The sequence below is a fragment of the Phyllostomus discolor genome, chromosome 6 (assembly GCF_004126475.2).
Source record: "Phyllostomus discolor isolate MPI-MPIP mPhyDis1 chromosome 6, mPhyDis1.pri.v3, whole genome shotgun sequence".
Lineage (NCBI taxonomy): Eukaryota > Metazoa > Chordata > Mammalia > Chiroptera > Phyllostomidae > Phyllostomus > Phyllostomus discolor.
This window is the reverse complement of record NC_040908.2, coordinates 151,769,079-151,795,558: the sequence shown is the minus strand read 5'-3', so window position 1 is coordinate 151,795,558 and position 26,480 is coordinate 151,769,079. Positions and strand designations below refer to the sequence as shown.

General features: G+C 38.5%; 2 long non-coding RNA genes and 1 other non-coding gene across 3 annotated transcripts in view; all 3 read left to right on the top strand.

The window, feature by feature from the left end:
• The window catches only part of LOC118501329, an 876,473-nt gene that overhangs the window by 232,633 nt on the left and 617,360 nt on the right, over window positions 1-26,480 (top strand). The window lies entirely within an intron of this gene.
• Window positions 486-25,262, top strand: LOC118501328. The gene is made up of 3 exons (XR_004903963.1): window positions 486-498; window positions 13,931-13,935; window positions 24,434-25,262. It is a non-coding gene; the product is annotated as an uncharacterized LOC118501328 (long non-coding RNA).
• Window positions 24,447-24,637, top strand: LOC114501246. The gene has a single exon (XR_003684994.1). It is a non-coding gene; the product is annotated as a U2 spliceosomal RNA (small nuclear RNA).

Sequence of the window (26,480 nt, the reverse complement as noted above, 5' to 3'; positions counted from 1 at the left end):
AGCCTTGATTATTGACTCTTTGTAGCAGGTATTTTGTGATAGCAAAACCTGTATTGCAGTAAGGATAATATTTAGCCCTTGACTAAGGGATCTGTGTGTGGGTGGTGTTCCTGTGGAACGTGGGGAAATAGAGATACATTGCTGTGAGACACCGGCTCAGCCCTTGACTGACTTTAATCAGGTCATAGGTACTAGGTGACTTTAATCAGGTCTAGGTACTTTAAGACTCAGTAAATGCCATAATAAATTAAGAACTTCAAGCACTAACACACATATACGTACCCACCCAAATTCAGGTTTTACTACTAATTCCTTTGGACAGGGAAAGTGGAAGCAGTTGATCTCACATCCTAATTCAATTTAAATGTGAGCTGGCCATTTTCTGCTAGGGACTTCGGCATTTAAAGTTCCTTTCTCTGGAGGAAAGGAGGAAATAGCAAGTTTACACATGATGTCTATTGAATTAAAAAAGTGGTTTTGGTTTGCATTGCTGTTAAAGTTACTGTTATTTTGGCTTCTGTCAAATTCTTCTCTCAAAAATCACCCCTCTTGATGCCAAGAATAACCTGGGTGGCAAGTTGGATTATCTTCAGTTCATTTAGGAACACCTGCAGTGCCATGATCTGGCCACTTCCTCCTTTCCCGGGTCTATTTTCTGCCCCCACTTTGCTCAAGCTCTCGTCTTTCAGTTTTTAGATCTCTCTACAGCATTATCTCATGCTTCCTCCCTGCCTGGTGGATTCTTACTCAACCCTTAGGTCTCCGCTTCAGTGTCACTTCCTTGAGGAAGCCTTTCCTGACACTGCCAACTAGGTTGGGTGTATCTTTCCTACATAGATATGCTTGTGCCACAGCTGCTTTCACTTTTCCTATATGGCTCTTAGCACAGTGTCTCAATTTAAAAATTGATGTTCATTTTTTTCATTGACTATGATGTCCAGAAGGAAGGAAAACATGGCTGTGTTGCTACAACCACCCAGCAGTGCCAAAGATATAGTAGATGCTCAATAAATAATTATTCAGCAAATGAATGGATGGTGCCTGGGCCGTCAACTGAATGCCACAGTTGTGGCTGGAGCTCAGCCCTCTAGATTTTGGAAGTCATATTTGCATTGCAGGCCACTATTGAACCCTTGCTTCCTGGCAAGACTTCATACTTTGGTGAGAATTCAAAATGGTTTGTGGTTGTACCAAAAAAGATGTTACGTGAAACAGGAACTAAGTATATGAGTTTTAAGTGAATCTGAGAAAAAAGAGATAGGAAAGAAATCAAGATGTTGGGAATGAGGTATGAAACTGTTGTTAGGGGTGAACTAGATAGTTAATGAGAAGAAAAGGACAAAATTACTGAAAGCAACCAAAGTCCACTTGGCATTTCCAGATCAGGCCCTCAGGTCAGAAGTGTATTGTTTTGGTAGAAAGGTGATTATAAAGTATACAAAGTGCCCATTATAGCCTTAGCCAAGTCACATGACCTCTTTGCCCTCAGTTCTTAATGTTGTAATTTGAGTGTAAGATTACACCAACTCTGAAATCTTCTCCATCTGCAAACCCTGAATTTATTCCTTGAATGGTTTTGCAGCTCACACAAAGGCCTAGATGTCAAGGCTGTAACCACAGGTAAGAAGAAAGAGCCTTGGGGAATTCTTATTTCCTACATGTTCGTGTTTTCATGATCTCTCCCATTCCTCATTCCTCATGTCCCATGATCACAAATTCACTTCTTAATTCCGACTGGACCAGTGGTGTCCAAATTTGTCAGTACAGATCTGTGGATCGCTTAGGCAGCTTGCTAAAATGCAGATCCCTGGCCCTTACTTTTGAATAATCCAATTTGGAAAGTCTGATGTGGGGCCCCATGAATCTGAACATTATGAAACTCCCTGGGAAATCTACAACCATTATTTTATGGGTCAGCATTTAAGAAACACTGACCTTTTTCTTTATATCAAAGAACATTTGAATCAGTTTAACTCTACTCTTATGAGGGGCCAGCAGTCAAAGTGTGTGTTGGATTATATCCAGGAAATATTCCAGTTTAATAGGCCAATATATTGGTTGCTACTTTTATGCATCAGTGGCACAATGGGCCTGGTTGACACTGGAAGAGTTGATAGAGGACCATGTAATGCACTAAATATGAAACAGCGTGTCTTACAGAAATGCAGACTTTGCACAAGGTCCCCTGGCTTATTCCCAACTTGAGGTACATATGGCTTCTTAAGCTACGCTCATTCCCACCCCTCACATTTGGCTGTGGCAGTTGTCAAAGTGTTTTTCTTTATTTCTTGTTATGTTACTGTTTGTTATTAAACAGTGACTGCATTTTCCCCCAGACATGACTGTGTTTTAGTGGTGGGCAATGTAACTGCTTATATATAATTGTTAAAGCACTTTGCAATACTTCTGGAGAAATGTGGCTATAGAAATGGAAGTCATTATCGTTGAGCTTAATTAGAATTTCTGGTTTGAGTTTGAGGGCTTGGGATGGAACCCACTTCTGATTGCAGGGAAATCAACATTTCGTATCATTAGTGAACTGACTCATCTAAATTAAGGCCCTGATTCTGAATCTTGTTCACTTAAATGTTAAAGTATCATCCATCCAGAGGTGGAGGCAGGGAGGGCGGCACACATGTGCAGAGAGATGAGAAAATGGAGCACTGAGTCTCATTATGTTGGCTTATGATGCTATGTATGATGATACAAATACCTTACCAGGTCAGTTGGTGTTACACTACTGTCCTCTCTAAGGTACTAAAACAAATACCAAACTGGACTGCTGAGGAGTCATAAGTAAGGAAAGCAAGATCTCCGTTCTTTCTCAAAAGGAGTGCATGTTGAACTTCGGTCAACAAAAACACTTCCCCACAACAACAGTTTACATGTCGCTCCCAGGTTAGCACCTATGATAAACACAAACTACTTTTTTACTACTACAGTCTCATGCAGCCACACCACCCCTTTCTTATAAGTCAAATATTCCAGGCAGTGCTCCTCCCCAGGGGACTTGCTGTCTTCTCTGCCTAAAAATCTCTTCCCTGGGATAAGGATGACTCACTTTAGCTCCTCCTTCAGTCCTGGACCAGTTGCCACTGGGGCCTCCCCTTGACTATAGTACTTAGAAGGCACTTTGATCGCCCACCTCCGGCATGTCCCAGCTCCTTTCTTCACTTGTTTAATCTTCATAGCATTTATTACTGTTGGACATAAACTTTACTTCTTTATTGATTTATTATCAATTTCACCCCTGAAGCACAAGAGCAGGGATTTTGGCTTGTATTCATTCACTGCTGGTGAGTGGATTCAGTATCTAAATCCATTTCTGAGCCCTGGCTGGGTGTCTCCGTTGGCTGAAATGTCCTCCTGTACACCAAAAGGTTGCAGGTTCAATTCTTGGTCAGGGCACATACCCAGGTTTTGGGTCCATCCCTGGTAGGGGCTGTAACAAGAGGCAGTAAATCAATGTTTCTCTCTCACAGTGATATTTCTCTCTCTCCCTTCCACTCTCTTTAAAATCGATAAACATATTCTCAAGTGAAAATTTACAAATAAATAAATAAATCCGTACCTGATTTGAAGTCACTCCATGAATTTGCTGGATGAATGGATGTATGACTGATGAAGGAACCAGTATGATAAATGAAAGTGAATGCAAAATAATCAACAGGGATTTATCATTAGAAATAAGAGGAGAGCTCCTCCTTAATTGACCTTAACTTTAATTTAAATTTTAGTCTAAAGATATTTATCTTTAGATGGCTCTCCTTTTTAGCATCTTATAAAGACCTATGAAAAGCTTCTTTTTTGTCTAAATATTATCTCGACATCAAGGTATCTCCTGGCTTTCCCACAAGTCTACTTCTGAAATTACCTAGACTTAAAAAAATAAAAAAAAAAATTAACTGGGCAGGAAATGACATGTAATCATTTCAAAAATATTTTGTAAATGCCCACTTTGTGTGAGATTTGCATGCAGGCTGTGAGAATGCTAGGACATCTAGTTATGAACAATACCTCTCTGCTCTCGTTCCTTGAACCTTCAGATGGGAAAGATTCACAATCGGTAAGTGGGAAAAGAAAGTTCCAGCATATTCTAGGACTGCACAGAATGAGCATTTAACTTTAAAATATGGAAATGCTTCTCATACTGAAACTGGAGTGGGGACAGGCTGAGAGGAGTAAAGAGGATCCCAGCAGAAGGGGCATCTGTGGGCTGGCGGCGATTGCTGTGTACTCAGAGACCAAGAGAAGAACAGAGTTGTGAGAGCCTCAGGTAAAAAGACAAAAAAGTCAAGGTAAGAAGCTGCAGAGGTCTGGGCTTTTAGAATTGTGCTAAAGTGTTTGGATTTTATTCTACCAGCAATAAAAAGCTGTAATAGTCCTTAATGCATTCACCAATATTCTGCTTCCCTTTTCGTCAGCATTTGGAAAGATTGCACTTCTCCATTCCCTTTGAAGCTAGGGGTGCCCTGAATTGCTCTGGTCAATTAAACGTGCTTTACACCCAGGCAGAGTCATACTTATCATTCTCTCTACTGCTCAGAGGATCCAGTGACCCCTGAGGCCCCACCAGGCCTGGATCCTTGAGTGCCAATGACAAGCAGGGCACCCCTGCTGACCTACATGAGACTTGTCGTTTGCATGCAAAATAATGTTGTATTTGATTAAGCCACTGACATTTGGGAATTGTTTGTTTCTACAAAATCATTAGACACTTGGAAATGACAAAAAATTAACAGATGTAGAGTATAGTGAAATGGGTGTTTCAACGATTATTTTGGCTGCAGTGAGAAAAATGGGACAGAATAAAAAGACAACAGAGGCCTACAGACCAGTTTTGAGGCTGCTACAGTAATCTAAGTGAGAGAAGTTATAGGAATCACATATATTTTATAAGTATCAGCTAAAGGAAGAGTAGCTAGAAACATGACCTCAGGCATCCATAGTGGGAATAGAGAACAATTGGGAGATGCAGAGTATGTACGAGCAGTAAAACCAATAAAATTTGGTGGCTGATAATTTATAAGGATGTGAAAGATGAGAAAAACATTAATGAAGTTCTCAAGTTTCTGGTTTGTATAAATACAAGGCCTCAGCAGTATACAGACCATGAAAGAAAGAATATAGTCTCTGGGACGATGAGAGATAATTAGTTCAGTTTCAGACATGTTGTCTTTGACCTGACTGTCCAAAGTCCATTGTCGGTATAGATAGACAATTGCTTCACATTGGAGCGCAAGAGACAGGTCTAAATCAAAGATACAGAACTGTGAAGCATTAGGCTATAGATATAGAATGTAGATGGTAATTTAAACCACAGTTATAGATGAGATCACCCTGGGAGTGGGTATTCTATGACAAAAATACAATTGAACATAGCACAGAATGACCCTGTTCATTTGGTAAGAAAATGCATTATGAAAGAAAACTGCCTGATCACGTAATCTTGAAAAGAAAAGCAGATAAAAAAAAAAAACACGCCAAACAGATTTGATTCCAGAGAACCAACACAAGATTTGGGAGTCCAGAACAATACCTCCACTTTGATTTATTATTCTTCTTACATCAGTGCCAGTCACTTAGAGAGAAATTTTACATTCCATCTCTAATGATAGAAAATTTAATGATCTACTGTTTTTAAGCTGTGACTTCTGCAAAGGAGTGTATTTGCATCTTTATTTCATTCTGTCAATTGAATCAGTAGCCAGGAAATAAAGTCTAGAATTTTAACTGGAAGTAGACTCTTCTTCTCACTTAATTATTTTGAAAAGGCCTTAAGCAATAAGCTTATCCATAGTGCATAGCTCATACATAAGTAACTTGACAAATTCAGCCCACAAAATTAGTTCAATTATGATGTTGCAGTTATGATAAGTTCAGTTGCCTGTTCATTCAGAACCATTTTTGTGTGTTTGTGTGTGCCTACCATAAGCATAGAAAAATATTCAATGTGATTTTGTCATTGTTGAGGAATAAATTATATTGATGTGACAATCAAGTATCCTGCAGTTTAGAAAGTAATGGCCAATTTTCATGGCAACCAATTATTTGTATATATTTGGGCATGCAAAAATGTTGATGTCAAAGAAATGTTTTTCTAAAATTATGAATTTTAAAATGTGGATATTTTCTGAGAATAAACTTTTTCATGTTATTTGTTTATATTGGTTTTGGCTCATTTCATAAGACTATGGAAAGGACCTCTGGCATGATAATGAAATAACGTGTAAGCATTCAACATTAGGTCATGTGCTGAGATGAGAAAGAGATGCATTCTGTCTTGAGAAAGCAGGAGGTTCTGTGCTATGTGGTGATTCTCAACTTGAATTCTGAAGGATGAATGTGAGCTGCCTAGACACACAAAGGAACAAAATTATTTCAGGTAGAAATTTCACATAGAAATGCAGGAGATCTAAAATACAATAGGGTCTGTCCATATAGAGCTGATGGGTAAAGTGAATATGGAAGAGTACTAAGTGATGAGACTGGAAATGTTACTGTTTGACAAAATTTCAGGTTAGCTTTAATTTAAACTTAAATTGATTCCTCCAGAGTAGGGATCGTGCAATTGATAGGTGTGAAATCTGTAGCTTTTACATTTCAAGTTAATTATGTTTCATAGTCCAGAAAGAGCTGTGGGTTAGTCCTATACAATCATCACATAGTAAAAAGAAGCCTCTTTATGATTCTACATTAATTTGCATTATCAACATTTCTTTCAGAATGAGCTGATTTTTCCAATTGTCCTGCTAGATCATTTAAAATTATTTCAAAAGGGTGCCCAGGAGACTATTCCACTCTGTAGAAGTTGTAGGAACTGCATGCATCTTACATGTGTAAGATAGCAGAATGCTTTTTTTAAGAAAACCCATAGGAACGGCACCCCAAGTATCTGCCACTAACTAGCTGGGAGAACTAGGGTTTCTAGGCCTGTGTTGTCATCTCCATCTCAGTCTCTTTCTAAAATGCAGACGTTGAAATAAACTGTACTTAGGGCCCCTTCTGCTTCTTTGCTACATCATCTTATGATTTTACTATTTGTATATTGAATCCCTTTATCATTTTATATTTTGTGTTACATTCAAGGAATGTGATATCGAAGAAAAAATACAGCAGAATTAGTCCTCATAGACAGGAAGCTTACAACCTGGTTGGAGGAGAAAGATTTTAATGAGATAAACACTGAAATAATCTGGTAATGGAAAATGAGATAAGAGCTGGGAAAGAATAATGGCAACCACTGGGGCTGTGAGAGCACACAGCAGGATGAGTCGGATGTTGTCAGTGCAGGGACCGAGGGACTGACACGCTAAGCACCGAGGCTTGTCAAGGAGGCCCTCTCTGGAGAAGTGACCTTTGCAGGAAAGGGATGGGCACGAACCTTCTCCGAATGGCATTGTGATTGTGGCTGTTCCTGAGGAGTCAGCAACTTCCTCCGAAGCATATGGCCTTGTGGTTTCTAAAGGTCAGGAAAGCAAATTACAGAGCAATATTTTATGAGTTTGCTGGAGTTGTACAACGTAAGATGTGGCAGAGATTTTATTTCACATCATGAAAATTGATGTGACGGCCTTCAGACTTTCTTGATTAAGAACATGAATGCAAAATTGCCCTTTTTTGTAGCTTGGCACATGGAGTATTTCTCTAAATTATTTTTTTCCAGATAGTGGGTAAGGCTGTGTACCAGGTCTACCCCTCCTTGGTTAACACCAAGCTAATTTGAGCCACCTCAGAATAATTGCACTTATTCATATCTTGTATCTACTCTGGCTGGCTTGTCAACTGCCTTTTGCCTCTGCGGGGCAGGCCTGGACAAGATGTAGGCCTGTCTCTCAAGAGGGTGTCAGTCAGAATTGGACAGTGAGGTGAAATGTCATAACGGCTTTTCCCAGAAGCTGGCCTGGTGGTCATTCATTGGGTTTCAAAATGACATAAATGAGAACAAGAATGCAGCACACAGGTGGCCTTCCTGTTGTAATCAAGACCAGAAACATTTAGATGGATTCATTTACTAATTTTAACTAAGTAAATCCCCCAACTTAAATCTTAACGAGAAATATTTTCTGTCAATTTTGTTTAGAACTTTTTGCTGTGTGGATTTTGATGTACTTGCCGATCAAGCAAGTAAATATATCTAGTATATAAATGAGTTTGGAAATTAAGCCTAAAAGCTGAGACTTGCTATCAATTTAAGGAGTCAGGACTGTATATTGTATTTGAAATTATAAGGATGGTTGAGAACAACCATGTGAAGTGAATTCTTCATCATATTTGTTTCAGAAATGATCCCACTTTTGAGTCAATGTGCCTGTTTTTCAACAGGAAGAGTTACCTTGTTAAATTAAAAGAAAAATGGCTTCTTTCTGTTTGATCATTTATGAATGAACTGAAAAAAATTCTCAAGTATTTTCTGGTGTTTAATTTTCCATTAAAACTGAATCATGAGTTTCCTATGTTCATTTTAGGATGAAATTGAAATGAGGACACTGATCTCTGTAGTATTTACTTACTGTTGTTACATAAAAAATAATAAAGCTTACTTTTCGGTTGCTAACTGAGATCTCTTCGCAGACAATTGTCTTGTATCATTTATTGTTATATTTTCAGTCTATTCAGTGTTGAAGGTAATTTATTTTTAATGAAAAATAATGCCAAATGATTTTTTTCACCATGCTATTTAATGGACCAGAATGAATCATGGTAAATAAAATATTATGCAGCCAAATATTCTAATTGCAAAGTCTACCTTAATTCCCTTATTAACTTATATTCTGTGTGCCCGCCTAGCATGTGTTATAGATTTGCCATGTGGGGCAGATATGTAATTGTGTGACCAGATGTAGCACAAGCCCCTGGTGTTTTAAGATACCTAAGTACCCAATTCCTGTGGATTGATGTGCAATTACATGTGGAAGAGCTAAGTGAAATTGCTGTAGTCATGAAATATAACTCTTTGAAGAAAAGGCCAACTCGAGCAATTTTCTAGGCTATGTTATAATTTGAGACATTTTTTAATTGCTTGCTCTCAATGCTTGAAGGGTGTTAAAGAATTAAGAAGAAATGTCATAAGGAATATATTGAAATCTTTTATATTCTCTTAATCTGGAGACTGTTGGAGAATATTTATAAGTAGGGCTTGGAAACACTTTGAGGGAGTTTTAAGAACTTTCAAGACGATCTAAATTTGAGTTGTAACTTTGATTTTTATACCCTGTGTAAGTAACTCTGAGCAAGTTAGTCAACATCTCAGAGTTCATTATCTTGTTTGTCAAACAGAGGTAATAATACTAGTTCATAATGTTCATGTGAGGATTGGTGTTTATGTATGTAAAGTACCAGCACAGAGCTTTGTTATATGTCTCAGCTTTGACTCAAGGGTGGCCTGGGAATTGGAATGATGAAAAGAAGTGTTTTAACTTCTAGGATAGCCATTGGCTTTTGTCCTAAACTGAGATTTCCCTACTTTAGACAACTATTAGAGGGTATTTCTGCCAATGGTTTTACTATGAACTACCCCACTGAACCGTAGCTAATTAAAAATAGATCTTAGTGATTTTCTTAGTCATTTCAGTTCTGAATCTAAACAGCTTAGATGTCTAATTGAACATTCAATCTTTGAAGCACTTTGAATTTGAATTCCTATTTTTGGATCAAATGACAACCAATTTTAAGAGCTGATCCTATCTTCAGCTTACATTTAGGTGATGGTAGTTCCCAAAGTTAATGTTATCACTAATCTGAGGTTGGAGATTAGAAACAATTCATAGATGACGAATTTCCTCTTGGAACAAATTGGGAGTTCCCACTGCATAAATTCAGCCATAAACACTTAAAGATGAAGAACGATAATGGTAGCTAGCCTAGATTTTGAAATCAGGCATCTTGGTGAAGTCTGTTCTTTACTGCTCATCAGATGTAAGCTATTAGCAGAGTTATTTAAACTAGCTGTGATTTTTGCTATGGCATCTTTTTTTTTTTAAAATGAAGTTGTATAGTTAAACCCGCTAAACTTTGTGGAGAACTTAGAGCAGTGCCTTGCATCTAAGTGGTCAATAAGTGCTAAGGCACCATTAAATGTGAGCATGTTATCCACAGACTCAAAGGATCATCAGTATCTGTCAGGGCCGCTGTCCCAAACACAGGATGCTTAATTTGCATTTTTAACAGGTAGTAAATTTCTGGTATGGAGAGTAATAGCTGAGAAATTATCTCCTGCTGATTAGACAGTCAAATTACTTGAATCACCTCTCCAGATCCCACTCAGGACATAATTAGTGTTTATTTCTATTTTGCTATTTAGTATGCAAATTCACTGTAGGAGACCATTTCAACTGGGGAGTGTATGGCTCATGGTATTTTATTGGTGGTCACTGGGATGAAAGATGGGCCGGTAGTTGGAAGCTCTTGCTTAGTTTAATTTGGTGACACTGGTCTGTACTTTGGCAAATTATCAGCACAATTACATTAGTTTTATCATTACTGTTAATTAGTTGTGGTTGTCCACAAAGCGTTCCCATTTGTGGAGTTGATTAGGTGATGAAGTGATTCCCACAGTCTAATTTGTTTAAGCCACACTGGACAAAGGTTTAGAGTCAACAGACTCTAGGGAGGAGTGGTGTGAATAGGTGATAGATTAAGTATTTTTGATTTTCTGCTACATTACTTGATCAGGAAATGTGCTGACCTGCTGGTGCCTGGAGGCAGCCCATGTTCTCTCTCCAATGAATGAGATGTCCAAACGGGAAGGCACCAGTCAGCAGGTACCCCTGCTCAAAGGAATAAGCAGGATAATTGACCTTCTGTGTTGGAATGTTGTGCTGGGAAAGGGTTTTGTCTTCAACCCAAACATGACAACTTTGTACACATGGTTATTTAAAAGATCCAGTCAAGTATTGGGCGACATAAAATGACATTGCTATTGAAGTGTTTTTGTTACATATTTTTTCTAAAAAAATATGGCATCCATCCATCCATCCATTCAAGCAAAATGTACCACCTTGGTTTTGCTTCATCTGTTGCATAGTGGTAAAAGTCATGGCATTGCATTAAAATACATCAATTAAGTATTTGTTGTTAATAAGCAATTGATAAGTGCTGGGCATGACACTTAACCATTCTAAACTACAAATCCCTTGGGGGTGGAGTGTGGACATCATGCCGCATTAAAGATGAGCTGTAATCATGTCTGTAAAATGCCTAGCCTAAGGGAAGCATCTTAACAATATTGGTTTGCCCTTATTGTTCTGACATGATGTGGCCCATATTTAATTAACTCAATCAGGCTAATATTGATTACCTCCCTCAAGCTGTGCTTAAAGCTGGGAAAACAGTGCCCAATAAGACAGACATGATTCTAATCCCGTAGGGTTAGCAAATTACTATGAAAACAAAAGGATGAAGAAAAAACATGCTGGGTAAGCATATTGCAAGGAGACTCTGGCCCACTGTTCAGGGATAGCTTTCTTGAAGTAGTTTCAATCTGGGATATGAAACCTGAGTAGGGGAGTTAGCCAAGAAAGAGATGGGTCAGGCTCAGGAAAAAGAGCATTTCTAGTGGAAGGCCCAAATTATAGGTACCTCTGAGTAGGTGAATTTATCAAAAATAAAAATCTCATTTTACTTTATGGTGGCATAAACATGTGCCAATAACAGTTCCATGTGCCTTGGGCTGGACACTAAAGCATGAAGTTTGAATGTAGGATTATAAGCGGTCCTGGGGCCAAGAAAGGCCCATTAAGCAGAAACATTGCCATGACAAATAAACTAAGCATCTTCACTATGCATTTGCTCCAACTGAAGGATAGCAATGCAACCTACTCTAGGGACTAGGGAAAATACAGTTAAACATGTGTGACTTCATCACCAGGCTTTGGGGACCAAACAGATTTATTAAATGTTTTCTATGTGCCAGCATCTGTGCTTAACACTTTATGGGCATCAACTCATTCTATTTCATGAGGCAAGAACTGTCATTTTGCTTATTTTTGAGATTCATAAATGCAGACCTAAAGTCCATTTATTATTTGTCCTTTGTAACAATCTAGAACTGGATACAAACCCAGAGAGACTTTGGAAACTTTACCATTAACCATTAAGCTAGCTAAAACTACTAGATGTCCAGTGTCCTACAGGTTTGAGCTGAACTAAACTGGGTTAAGCACCGCAGGGAGAGGAGGACCATTTTTTAGTTTCCATAGAAATTCCAGGTGATGAATGGGAAATAGCCTGGGCAGTGAAGCAAGGATTTCAGAAGGTATGTGACATGGTACAAATTATTGAAGTTCTCTGAGCAGCCTCAGGTTCTTTTGAAGTAGTAATATTAATAATTTTTACCCCCATCTGTAGGTTATGAGAATGAAATAAGATACTGCACGAAACATATTGAGAACATAACCAGCCACAAAGGGAGTATCTCTTCCCATATCTGCCCAACCATTTGAGATTTCTGAGGGAAGACTCTGTGAGATCCTTCTGAGGGCAATATCCCTGAATCACTATTAAAACTGTGAGGATCACTGAGGGGGCTCAGTAAATAACACTCCTCTTTTCTGAGCAGGTTCTGAAGTAATTGAACAGTAAGTCAAAAATAAGTTAAAGTGCAGGCATTTGGAAGAACAAAATAGTGCCTTTATTGGTGATTAAAGACAGGATTGGGGGACATATCTTACTTGCAGAGCCAGAAGGGAATGCTAAATGAACCCTATATTGGCAGACTTACTGTCCAGTCAAAGGCAAGGCTGGGTGGGCGGGACTTAACCCAATGAGGAGCTATTCTACCTTGAAGAGAAGTGTCTACAGAAGTATGAACAGTAGGCACTTTAGAGAAATTTATATAACACGTGAAAATAAATATCACAACATTTTTCAAAATTCTACTAATAACCTCTTTTAGAGGATGTAACAGCAGTACTCTGGAAAACATTCAAAAGCAAGCAGGAAGCAGTCTCTGTGATCAGATCATTTTTGCAAAATCTTTGCTACAAGATTTCTCACATCTTTACTATATTAATGTTTTAATTTCATGTTTAATGTAAAACACATGAAACACGTGGTATACTATTGCTCTACAGCACTGCCACTTCATTCAGATGGCCTATAGCCCGTGAAAGCAATATGCACAAACCTGCAATCATGATTTCTTCCCACTCCTTGCAAACCGACATGAATAAGCCTTTATTTCCTCCATCTCAATCGATGGAAGCAGCAGTAGGTGTTGCGCAAGGATGGTACCTGCATCACCTTCCTCTCAACTTTCTGCCTTTCCCTCTCCCCAGTCCACATGGTTGGCTACCATACTACCTAAAAGGGAAACTGAACTTCCCTTTGTAAATGCAGTAATCCTTTCTGCAGTCCAGGCCCTTCAAATGTCTCTCCACTTCTAGAATTTCCTCCTCTCTGTTCCCATAGCAATCTGTACAAACTTTTATTAGAGCACTTAGCAAACTGTATGATAGTCATTTGAGTGTCTGTATCCTTTGCTACACAGTGAATTCTGAAGAGGGAAAATACCATGTATCTTTTTTTTTTATTATTCTTACCATGGAGCCAGCAATGTCCTGGCTCTATGGTATATTCAGTGATGTTAAATAAGTGTATAAAGATACAAATGACATTCACATCTTTTTGAGCCTTTTAAGACTGATTGGAGATAAATGAGTGGATCTCTGTTTGGACCTGTGGTCATTATTCCTCAGATTGGCAACTCTTATTTGGAATTTTCCAGTTTAAATTGCTAAAGATTGTGAATAAATTGGTGGAAATCTATATTGAACAAATATATTCTTTTACCACAATGTGTTCTATACCTTAATTTTATATTTTGATGAATGCTATTATAAAAGTCTCACAATAAGTACATAAGGAAATATTTGAAATGTGAAAATTCTAGTTGTATATTAATGAAAAGAGAAAATTCCAGAAAATATAGACACAGTACAATTCTATTTCCATAAAACAAAAACATGGGTGTACGCATAAATGAGGAGTAAAAAGACTAGAAAGTATCCTGAAACACAGGTGTCCCTGAGTAGAAAGCAATGGAGAAGGTGGGACAGACATCTGAGTCGGTCTTTTATTTCTTTAAATTTTGCTGTGACCCTGAGCACCTGGGCCGATAGATTTGTTCCCTTCTTCAGCTCCCTAACTTGCTCATCAGCCTTGTCCATTCTGCTATCCACACAGCTATTGAGCTTTTAATTGCAGCAGCAACCATGCTTCTAATTCCAATATCTCCCTTTTTTAAATTTTTTATACAAGCCACTTCTTGTCTTATGAATATGAGCAGCCTCTTCAGTGTCTGAGAATACGATTTTAGTCCTTTCAAAATCTTCTGTTTGCTCTATTAACTGTGTGGTCTTGCATATCATATTTGTTCCCGTGCATTGAGTTTGATAACTTTCATGGTGGTGTCTTCTTTCAAATATTTGGTAATTCTAGATTGCCTACTCATCTTTAGATTGGAAAAGAGCTGCTCTCCGATGCTGATGAACTGGTTGTCCTCTGGTAGTGTTGTGAAGGCCTGAATGTGGGAGGGAAGAATGAATGACAGCTTTTGTTCTGCATGAGGGGGTCCTTTTCTATTGAAGGTCCCTTCTCCTCTCCCACTCACTGTTTTAGGTGGAGGCGAAGATGTCAGTCACCCCTTCTTTGTATACTTTTCAGAATACCTCAAAATTCTTTCCTTTTTAATTTTTTATAACAATTTTATTTGTTCATATTTAGAGAGGGGAAGGGAGGTAGAAAGAGAAGGAGAGAAATATCAATGTGTGGTTGCCTCCCATGTGTCCCCAACTGGGGACCTGGCCCAGGGCCCGCAACCCAGGCATGTGTCCTAGACTGGGAATTGAACCAGTGACTCTTTGGTTTGCAGCACGGAACTCAGTCCACTCAGCCATACCAGCCAGGGCTCAGAATTCTTTCTAAATGATGTAGCATGGCATGATAACTAAGAACGGGGGCCCTGGATTCAGGCAGAGAAGAATAGAATCCTGGATCTGCTTCTCACTGACTATGTCAACTTGAGCAAGTTGCTTATATTATCAGTGCCTCTACTTCCTTACCTGTATAATGGGGTAAAAATAATGGAGTCCTTCTCATTGGCTTGTTGTGGGCATAAATGTGTTGTTAACTCATGTCAGAAGTACCTGGCACACAGCAACCACTCAGAAAAGACTAGGTATTGTTATTCAAATCCTCTTAAGGAAAAAAAAAATGTTTTCTTTCATTTGAAGAGATTTTAGAATTAGGCCTAGCTGTCTGGGTAAAGTCTACCCACTTGAGGCAATTTTCTTTTAATTGAATGTTTTAATTCTCATTAGCTGCATGTGGAACAAAGCATGCATATATTTCAACATTATATCAAAGCCCAGTTAGACAATGAATAAAGCAGTGTGCTCGGTTTCCCTTCTGCTGGGATGATGATTATGCCTGCCCTGTGATTACATAAACACAAAGCTTTGCAAGATAAGTGGACTCTTCTGATGCAAGATTATAGGAGGCCAAACATAATTTTTTGTTACCTCTGCCAATAGTAGCTTTAAGGACAGCCTATCCTGCTTAGGAAAACATCACACAGCTTGGTACGGATAATAACATACAAATATTGGGTTGGCCAAAATGTTTGTTTAGTTTTTTCCCGTGCAATGGCTCTAGTAGTGTTTAGTTGTCTTTAATTTTATTCAAAACAATTTTGTTTGATTGCATTGTGACTCTGCCATATCAGTGTATGTTTAAAAAAAAAACATCAAAATTAGTGAATTTTTATTCAGCATTTTATTACTGAAAACAGAAGAAGATACACAACATTTTCAGCATATTATGCTTTATTATTTCAAGAAAAGTAAAAATGCAACCAAAACACAGGCAAAAAGACTTGTTCAGTCTATGGAGAAGGTGCTGTGACTGATCAAACATGTCAAACGTGGCTTGCAAAGTTTCTTGGCACTATTGACATTTTGACCAAAATTCTTTGCCGTGGGGCCGTCTTATGCATTGGCAGATAGCAACACCATTGGCCTCTACCCACTGGAAGCCAATAGTGGGAGATAGCCTGCATACTCAAAATATCCAAATCAATAAAGTTATTAGTGAAAATAAAAAATGTGTCTTTTATTTAATGAGGAAAAAAATTCGGACATTTTGGCCAACCATTTGTGTTTAATCAATTTGATATGGCTATTCTTTGTTGTTTCCATATAGCCTTTTTGGTCTGCCTTCTTCTGTTTCGCTAATATCCTTTTATTCTGGAATCTTCCTCCTTTCTTCCTGCAGTTCAAACTGACCTCCTAGCTGATCTGTGAACTTGTTGGCTTCTTTCCTGTATAAGGTCTTTGATTTAGTCCTTTTCTGCCTGGACTACACACCCCGGATTCCTGCCTTGCTAAATTACCTCAGCTCTTCAAGCCTTGACTCAAATTTCACCTTCTCCGTAAAGCTCAGTCTGATGACCATATTGATACTGCAACAGTGGCCCTGACTCCTCTCTCCTTTTCTTGCCAGAGTTTTGTTTTTTTCAAAAGCCTGTCACCCCATCACACCCTAGATAATTCCGTTATTTATTGGGTTTATTGTAATAGAAGCTGTACAGAGGCAGGGCATCTGCTTGTTAGCTTGTTTACAGACTCTTAGGGCCTGAAACAGTGGCTGGCCCATGGTGAAGTATTCACTGAATGATTTGTAAATGACAGAATAAACCTACTGAATACTCACTAACACCAAGGATAAACTTATTAACCTATTTGTGGAAGAGGACCATCAAAATGTTGACAGTGGTGCCCACCCTACCATCACATTGTGAGATAATAAAGGGATTGAACCATTTTGTTTGCTTCTAATAAGAACAAATATTTATTCTCTATTCAAACTTATTGGCAAGAGAACTAGTGACACATTACAGTTAAGGCGACAGCACTGTCCTTTTCTGGGCCATTTCCTGGGGTCACGTTGGGTAATTGTATCCTCTCCTGGCTTCAAAACATCAGGAGCTCCTCCATCCCACAGTCCCAGTGGTGCCGGGCAGACGGGCATAGGCTTTCTTCCTTCTATTGCTGTGATCCTTCCTCACACGTCTGTTTATTTTTGCTTTGCGTAGATGGATCTGTGGGTTTTACAAAGACTCAATTCAAATAATTAAATCCTACATAAGGCTGAATAACAAAACAGAAAAATCTGTCCACAAAATGCTAAAATCCTTCCTCTGACTCAGAATCTTGCTCTTCTCAGCCTTTGAGTCATCACGTGGAAGATAGCTCTACTTGTTTCATTCCAAATTTATGGTGCCTTTTTCTGAAATGTGTATGTACAAGAGGGAAGAATTTATTGGGGGAGAAAGATCAGGTTTTAATTTGGAAAGCCATAAAAAGCTTAAGTGGTTTTCTCAACTTAGGATGAGAGAGTGAAAGAGAGTTCACTAGTCACTTATATTGGGTATTATATCTTAAATATTTTATTATTTTTTATTAAAAATATTGGTAAGTAATGCCTAGTATAAGAATAGCAAGAACAGGGAAAGAGGACAGAAAGTTGTGCAGTGGTCTACTTTAGCTGTATGAAGAAGGGATACCTCTCATGTGTCACTACTCTAAAAGATCTAAACTGACTAAAAAACAAAACATCACTTGAGGAGTAAGAGCAAAAACACTGTTTTTAGGAATTTTATGGAAAAGTTAAGAGTCCCCTATATTTGAGTCAGGCAACCCTATAAATCTTCATCAGCCTCCTTTAATGCCCTACAAGTGAACTAAGTTGAAAATAGCACACTTACTATGCTATGAAGTTTTCAGATAAAATGGCATTCCAGTAACCATATAATTTGTGTAAAATATGTTACTGATAGAGGACTTAAAGTGGAGTCTCCCAGCCCCATTGGCAGTGTGGTTGCAACTTCTAGGTTCATAGTGATTAGAAATTCTGGGGTTATGACTGCCCAGAAAGTGTACTTTAAGGTATATCCTGCAAAGATCTTGGCAGGAACTAAGCAAAGAATCCCATCCAGGGATGGTTGCCATTGGTGTAGGAACTAAGTTTCTAGAGCTTGTGCTGTTTGAAAAGTTTAGGAATTAAACTTTTAATTCCACAATTAAAGTTTAGGAAAATAAAAATATTTGCACCTCAGACTCTCTACACTGGAATTGACATTCTGGACTTTTGAATACAGTTTTTAACACAAATAAAAATGATTATTGTCACTGTATCTAAACCCCACTTCATTATATTCTTTTCAAAGAAGAGGAACTGCTCTTCTTACCTGCTCTTGGTCCAGGATGAGGTTCTCAGTAGACCAGCCATTAAACAGATAATCGTGCCGTTCTACCTAGTTGTCATCTCACTGAAAATTCTAGAACATTCTTCATGCCAAACTTTTATAGTCTATTTTTCCTGAACCTTTGGGATGTTTCTTCCATAGGGAAACTGGTCCCAATGAACAACTAAAAGCATGTCATTCAATTATATGTTGTAGTACATCTTAAGATGATAATGGCCTGCTTCTTTTTTTGTCAATATGATCAATTTGCTCTATAATGTATACCGTTTTGAATGTCTGAATGTTTACCATAACATCATTAGCATCGCCTCTTCCAGAAAGAAGCATGATTTTAAATTCATTTTATATGGATCTACGCACATACACAAAATTATTCTTTTGAAAAGACTTTTTGGAAACTTTATGATTCAATTTACTTTAATTCACCAATGATTTTCTGAACACATACTCTCAACCACCCACTGTGCAATGTCCTAGGGAAAGAAAAATGAGTAAAAATTGGTCTTCTTACCAAGGAATGATAGATTTAAAAATAAAATGTAGTGTAAAGTAATAAGAACCATAAAGAAATTAAGTACAAAAATTGTACCTGGTATAGGAAGATGAGACAAGCAAGCTTCTTTTTTCCTTACCTTCCACATCTAGCACAGTGTCTGATATATAACAATTACTATGGAATTATGAATAAGTTTTGAAGGTAAGATTTAGCTTGATAGATGTATTAGTTTCCTATGGCTGCTGTAACAAATTACCACAAACTTGGTGGCTTAATATAGCAGAAGTTTATTCACACAGTTATGGAGGCCAGAACTTCAAAATCCGTCTGTTTGTGCTAAAATCACCATATTGCCAGAGCGGCACTATCTCCAAAGGCTGTAGGGATGGCCTATTCTGTAGGGGACGGCCTGTTCCTTACCTCTTCCATCTTCTGGTGGCTGTTGACCTCACTGGACTTGTGCCCATGTTAAAGTAATCTCCATTTTCAAAATTGCTTGCTTATTCCTCTTCTGTATGTGTGTCAAATCTGTCTCTACACCTCTTTTATAAGGGTACTTGTGGTGTCATTCAGGATTTATTTAGATAAACCAGGATAATCTCATCTCACATCAATTTACTTAATCAAACCTGCAAAGAGTCTTTTTCAAAACATTTATGATTTCCAGGGATTAATATCTGATACCTTTGGGGCCACTAGTCAGCCTACTAAAATGGAGAAAGAAGAAAAGCCTCATTATATAGGCATGATGTTAACATGAACAATAAAAACTATGCCACAAAATATCATTTTTAGTTAATTAATTTAGTGATGAAGGTGAGTGGTTAAACACAATGGTCTTCCTAACCTAGGACAATCCTATAGCATTGGTTCCTAGAAATTCACTCTATATTACTTCTAAATCTTTCATAGGTTCACTTTAGTACTTAATATCCAAAGTTACTCAGAGTTTCTGTTTCAATTAAGTGATGAAATCTTCCTCCTCTATGCTTCAAACTTATTTATTTCTTTTATTAATTGTTGTTCAGTTATAGCTGTTCTCATCCCCCCACCCCTTACTCTCCTCACCCAGCATTCAGTCCTCTGCTCCCACCACTGTCTTTGTCCATGTGTCCTTTATACATGTTCCTTGACTCCTTCCTTTCTTTCACCCATTGTCCCCCTTACCCCTCCCCTCTGGTCACTGTCAGTTTGTTCCTTGTTTCCGTATCTCTGTTTCTATTTTGCTCACTTGTTTGTTTTGTTGATTAGGTTCCCTTATAGGTAAGATCATATGGTATTTGTCTTTCACCACCTGGCTTATTTCACTTAGCATAATACTGTCCAATTCCATCCGTGCTGTCACAAATGGTAGGAGCTCCTTCTTTCTTTCTGCTGTGTAGTATTCCATTGTGTAAATGTACCACAGTTTTTTGATCCACTCATTTACTGATGGACATTTAGCCTGTTTCAACCCTTGTCTATTGCAAATAATGCTGCTATGAACATTCATTCATTCATACATGTATTCAGTACATATTTATTGAGTCAACAATATGAGCCATGTACTATGTTCTAGGGATGCAAAAATGAAAAAAAAAAAAGACTGTCCAGCTCAGTTGAATGTGCATGCACTCAAAATCTAGTAAATTGAAAATGTGCAATGTGATATGGGAGCTTCAGGTTTGGTGTAATTTAATAGTGCTGTTACACCAATGACAGTTTTCATCAGAATCTCTAAGGTTAGTGGAGTTTATGAAGTGACATGGAGGGGAAGGGAGTCCCAGACAGTCGAAGCACTATGAGAAATGTGCAGAGTTACCAAGAACAATGAATTTGAGAAGCTACAATTAGCTTGACTCACCTAGAGTAGAAAATTGAATCGCTGATGGAAGATTAAGGTGGAGAGGCTGGCATGAGAGGACCATGGAAGACTTTATTTTTCATAAACAGGAACGGATCTTGAATGTTAGAGGCTAAGACACACCTTATCTTACTACCGCGTTTTACTGATTGGATAGTGGGCAGCAGATGAAGTGACTTTTCACAGACTGTGCATTTTATGGAGCCACTTTTGACTTTGGTCACTTTCATCTAATTGTGTATAATATTATCCATTTATGAACCACAAGGGCATTAGTTTCACATTGGAATGTTAAATTATGGAAATTTCTTGAAATATTCTCTCTCATATTTGAAAATACTTAGTGGCACAAATGTGTGCATTTTAGAGGTGAATTACCATGTGTACATTTTGTAGATGACTTTTATAGCACTTTTTTCTATGCTAACTAGACCTGGGTTCATAAAGCTGTACTTTCTCCTGTGGTGGCTGAAGATATTACTAATGCCTCCCACTGATTCAGGAGTTGAATTTCTCTCATGGCTCTGTGGGCCATCAGCCTATCAAGGACTTCAGAGAAAATAAGGGTTGAAATTTGGGTTTTATAGACTGGATGGAGAATCAGCATGAGACAGCAGTCTGGTGTGGGCAGTGATTTGCTATAAGCCTGGGTTTAAATCTGGGTTCTAACATTTGTCACCTCTGTGGCTTTGGAGAAATTATCTCATCTCTCTGAGCATCAGCTCCTTATCTGCAAAGGAGTCTGAGAATGCAGTATGTTTCATCAGCAACTTTTCATAGAGATATGGAGAGAGTATAGGGAATTGACAAGGGCTAGTGACCTCAACACTCTTTTCCTACCTGGGGGCCTGGAGGGTAAGTGAGTGTGATGGTTATCTGGACTGGTAGTCAAAGAGAACTATGTGGAAAGCACTGGCTAAGTAGATATTCTGCCTAGGAATTCAGCCAGACATGACCCCTGTAGGAATGCAGCCAGCAACATAAATGCCCTGACCTTTCTCTCCTCCTTTCTTTATCTGATGTCCTGCCAGTTTCCCCCACTGACTGAAGCCAGTCAAAAGCCAGTGGACAAAGGAACTCAAGTCCATGTGAGTTGACATGTAAGGGTGAGGGAAGGTGAAGAGTGACGACTGTATCTGGGCAAGCGGAAGCCTCATCCCACGTAGTACCAAATGCTTCTGGGAACCTATGAGAATTAAAGGAAATAGTTCATGTAAAGTATTTTGCATGGGACTTAACATGTTAGCCATTACAAAAATAAGATAAACATAGTTTTCCTTTTCCTTCTAATTTTATTATTTAAAAAAAATAGCTGTTAGCATAATTCAGTCTTTGTTAATGTTTAGGTTTGTATTTATCTATGTAGATATTAATTGGGGGTCTTTGTTAGAGCCCGAATATGACATTCTTGTGGCAACTCTGTGCAATGGTTGTTTACGGAGTGTGGCATGGAGAGCCGGAGTGACCAGGGTGTGAAGTTGGAGTCCCATCACTTCACGTTTGGGAGACCTTTACAGATTGATTACCTTCCCTCAGCCATAATTTTCTGTTGTGAAGGCAGAATGCAGACCCTCATTCCCTTAGGAGTTTGCTGTGGGGTTCCCCAAGTGCACGCTTGCACACCTCACAAATTCCCACCCCGGGTGCTCCCTGGATTGTCCATTTCCTTCCTCCCGCGAATGCCCTGTCCTGGGCGCTTCAATGTGACTCAGGTTATTAGGCAAGAAGATATTTCTAGATTGCCTTCAATGCTGCGCATTCCACCTAAAACCTGAAACGCCTGCTGTGTGTTATCTACCTTTTACATAATTAACCGCAGTGAGGATCCTGCGGCCAGAATTTAGCTGACAATTTGATTTCTGATGAACTAAGTTGAGGAGCAACTAGTTCAACTCTTAACAGAGGGGTCTCCTGTGGAGTTAATGGGTAGCAGAAATTTGTTCAATCAGCAGACATATCTTAGAGACCTAAACTGCAAAGAAATCTTTTATTAGAAGTTGTGTATATGAGCCCTAATGATGGCAGTAAATAAGCACTAAGGTGTCTGCTTTGTGTGTGTGTCTGTGTGGGGAGGGGGAGGAGGGCTTCTGGAAAGATTGCCATGAAAATATAAATTATGCTTGTGCCTTGGTGGTTGGGTTAAGGAATATTTCTATATATTATTTTCCTTATTTGAATTTCCTCTCCCTTCCCTTCCCTTCCCTTCCCTTCCCTTCCCTTCCCTTCCCTTCCCTTCCCTTCCCTTCCCTTCCCTTCCCTTCCCTTCCCTTCCCTTCCCTTCCCTTCCCTTCCCTTCCCTTCCCTTTCCTTCCCTTCCCTTCCCTCTCTCTCTCACCTTCCCTCCCTCCACCTTTTCTCTCCCTCTCCCTCTGAATATTTTATTTATTTAATAAGGGAAATTGTAATAAAATCATTCTACTTTAAATGTTGTTTTAGTGTGAAAAAATAAATCAGAGGACAGGCTCAAGAAACAATAGAAGAAATGTAGATTGCACCTGGAGAAAAAAATCTCTAATTAAAAAAAAATTGAGATTTACATGAGATAACATAAGAAAACATGTTTCTTCCATGAGAACATGACATAACATCATTTTCTAAGAAACAAAGACTTCTTTTGAGAACTAACTATAAGCTTGGTCCTAGAGTTAAAGTTCAAGCAGGCAATCAGATTTAGAAACAAATATTTAAATGATGCTACCAATTTTTGCAACTACATAGACTAGGATGGAAAAGAAAATGGTGATTACTTTTTCCTGGGCATGCCAATGGGAAATGGCATTTTGGGGGGACTTGAAATGCAGGTCTGATTTTGGTGGTGACAGGAAAGGAGAGATACTGTAGTTGGAAGGAAGGTCCCAAGCAAAGGCTTGATTGCATCTGGTCAATGATACACTGAATATACACGCAACATCTGTTATGAAATTGATTATTTCTGACTTTTAAAAACTTGTATAATCAAATGTATTTTTCAAGGGTGGTTTACATGTAGCCTTTCAGGAATGGAAGACAGCAAGTTAACATCTCCTCTGTTGGAAAGAGGGTGTAGAGATACAAAATTATGTGGCCTTGATGACAAGTTTAATGACCTAATGTTAGCTCAATAAAGAAGAATCTCTGTGTCAGGGTGCTGTGCCAGCTACCCTTCACTTCTCTTTTCTGATTTTCCCCTTTATTTTTGATACCCCTTCATCCAACAAGCACCAAACAAATGAAATCTGTAGAATGAGGCCAACCTAGCAAAACTGTCTTTTCTTCTTCTCTACCCTCCCTGCATGTCCTCAGGCAGCTGGGCTCCTTCACGTACAGATTCCTTGAACTGGAATCAATCTCATTTTTCCCAGGATTATGCTGTAACAACATCAGATAATGGAGTTTTCTTTTTCCCCCACCAATCAGATATTTGCCTGCATATGCTTTAGGTGGAGGCCCAGGACTTGTGTTAGCTGTGTCAGAGAGAGATGCTGATCTAGCTCATGCTGTGATGTTATAACCACAGGGATGACAGTAACATCAGCTAGCATAATTATCATGTGCCAGGCCCTGGACTGAGCATTTTGTACAGAATGCCTCGTTCAATCTTGCAATTCCCCATTTTATAGATGAGGAATATCTCAGCTATGTTTAGATACTAGTAAGTGATGGGACTGGAATTCAAACACCAATTTGATGAGCTTTTACATGGTGTGTGCTTAGAGGCCGGAGAGCTTGTCTGGGACTGTGTTCTGTTCTTATTTCTTGCGTAGCATACTGATGGTATAAAAATACATAAAATAAAATACCATTGAGGTCATTTCTGTTTTTAAGTTTGCATATAATTTTCCAGAATAAGGTGTCATAGACACATCGCTTCTTGGCCTTTTGGCTAAGGTCAAGTGTAGTATCTAGTCTTGTCAGTTTAATATCTGATACGTCCTGTATCTGAGGGCATTATATTAAATGGATATTTGGAGCTCGGAAATGGAATAGCAGATTGTTCCATTCACTCTGCACATCGACCTGGTATGGTAGTACTTCTGGGAATGGTGCACCCCCTCGGGGTATAAGAAAAAAAGGTGTCACAGACGTTACTGGTTATTAAGAATTAAGTCCATACTTCATCCTCCATGCCTCAAAATCAAGTTGGGTATTTAATGCAATTTGTATTTCATTAATGACAACTAATCTTGAGCATCTTTCCTGTGTTTTTTCTTTCTTAACAATCTGTATAGCTTCTTCAGTGAAGTGCCTAATTAGTGTTCTTTGAGGGTCCAAGTGTTTGTTGTGTCTAAAATTGCAATATTCCAAAGCCAATATGTTTTTGTAGGTTTAAACACTAGAAGATCTACTATAAGCATCATGTCTCTGGTACACAAGGCTTTACTTCTCTAATTGTCTCCCAGACCCGGGAGACAGAACAGTCTAAATGGAGCACAGGTTGTATCCCAAGCATGGGACTGTTCTGTCAATTTCACTGGCCAAACGCTGGCCCTGGTAAACATACATCTAGCAGACCTTTGCTTTTTAGGTAGCAGCATGCACTTCTGACACTGCTGAGGGCATTTTTCTTCATGAGAGCCCCTCTGAGGAATCTGAGTGCTCTGGGATTTGTCCTCACCATTCAACAAATGAGGACATCATTTAAGGAATTACTGAAAAGCAGGATATACCTTGGTAAAAATTAAAAAAAAAGGAATAACTTGAGGATGAAAAACACCTAAGAGATAACAACACACTGATTCCTACAAATATGCATTGCAAATTTATTCCCAGTGGGAGAAGCACAAGGTAATTGTTTCAACATTGAAATTACCCAAGTTCTGTTAAACACAATAAAGTTAGTATTTGGATGGAACCACACTATCTTCAGTTTGATGAATCAAACGTCTATGGTAGAATCATTTTCTACCATAGATGAACAGGAGTTTTAAAGTTGGCAGAACTGTCTTATGGGAGTTTCACTTCACAGATGAGATCGTTTCCAGAGAGACTAACTTGCTCTGCGGCCTTGGGCTTGTCTAATAATGCCTGGCTATCTTTTTTTATTTGTTTCTTTGATTTTCCCCTGGATAGTACACTCTTTCAAATGCATCACTTGGAAAAAAAAAATTATCTGTTCACAAGACTGGCTCCTCCACTCTGGAAGGACACATTTTTGGGGAGAGGAGATATATTCCAGGATCATATCTTGTTCCATACTAGGTCTCGATTAAATATTTAAGTAGATGAACAGAAGAAGTACAGTGATCAAGTTTCTTACCTACATCATTTCTTTGCTGCCCTAAACAATGCAAAGAATTACAGCCTGGTAGAATTATTGGGTTCATGGCTCTTCTCTTTAGCAGCACATACCCTGCTGAAAAGGAATTCTAGATCTTGTCCGAGAAATGTTCACTAGGGTGTATAGCAAAAGGTTGCCTGCCGTGAAAAGGGAATGAGTTAGTGTCATCCCAGAGCAGTCTGGTCAATTAAGCACATGACTTCAGGGGGGACTGATGGAGCTCTTAACCTTGAGAGTTGATTAGAAAATATTATGTTTGGTGGTTAAATTAATGCAGAGGAAAGTTAAATGACCCAGGCTAAGACTAACAATGAGTATATTCTTCATTCATTTAATGAATATTTAATACAAGGCCACTATTTTCTGGATGGTGGGGATATATATAAAGAGATACAAAATAGAATCTCTGATTTATAAAAGGTCATATCCTATGAAAGAGGACAGACTCATAAACTCTTAATTATAATAGAGAGTTATATTTCTATAATGTTAGGTTTTCCCATCTTGTCCTATATGAAGGAGGAGGTAGTTTGTTTGTTTGAGAAGGATACAGTAGTCCCCCTGTATTTATGGTCTTACTTTTTACAGTTTGTTATTCAGAGTCAACCAGGGTCTGAAA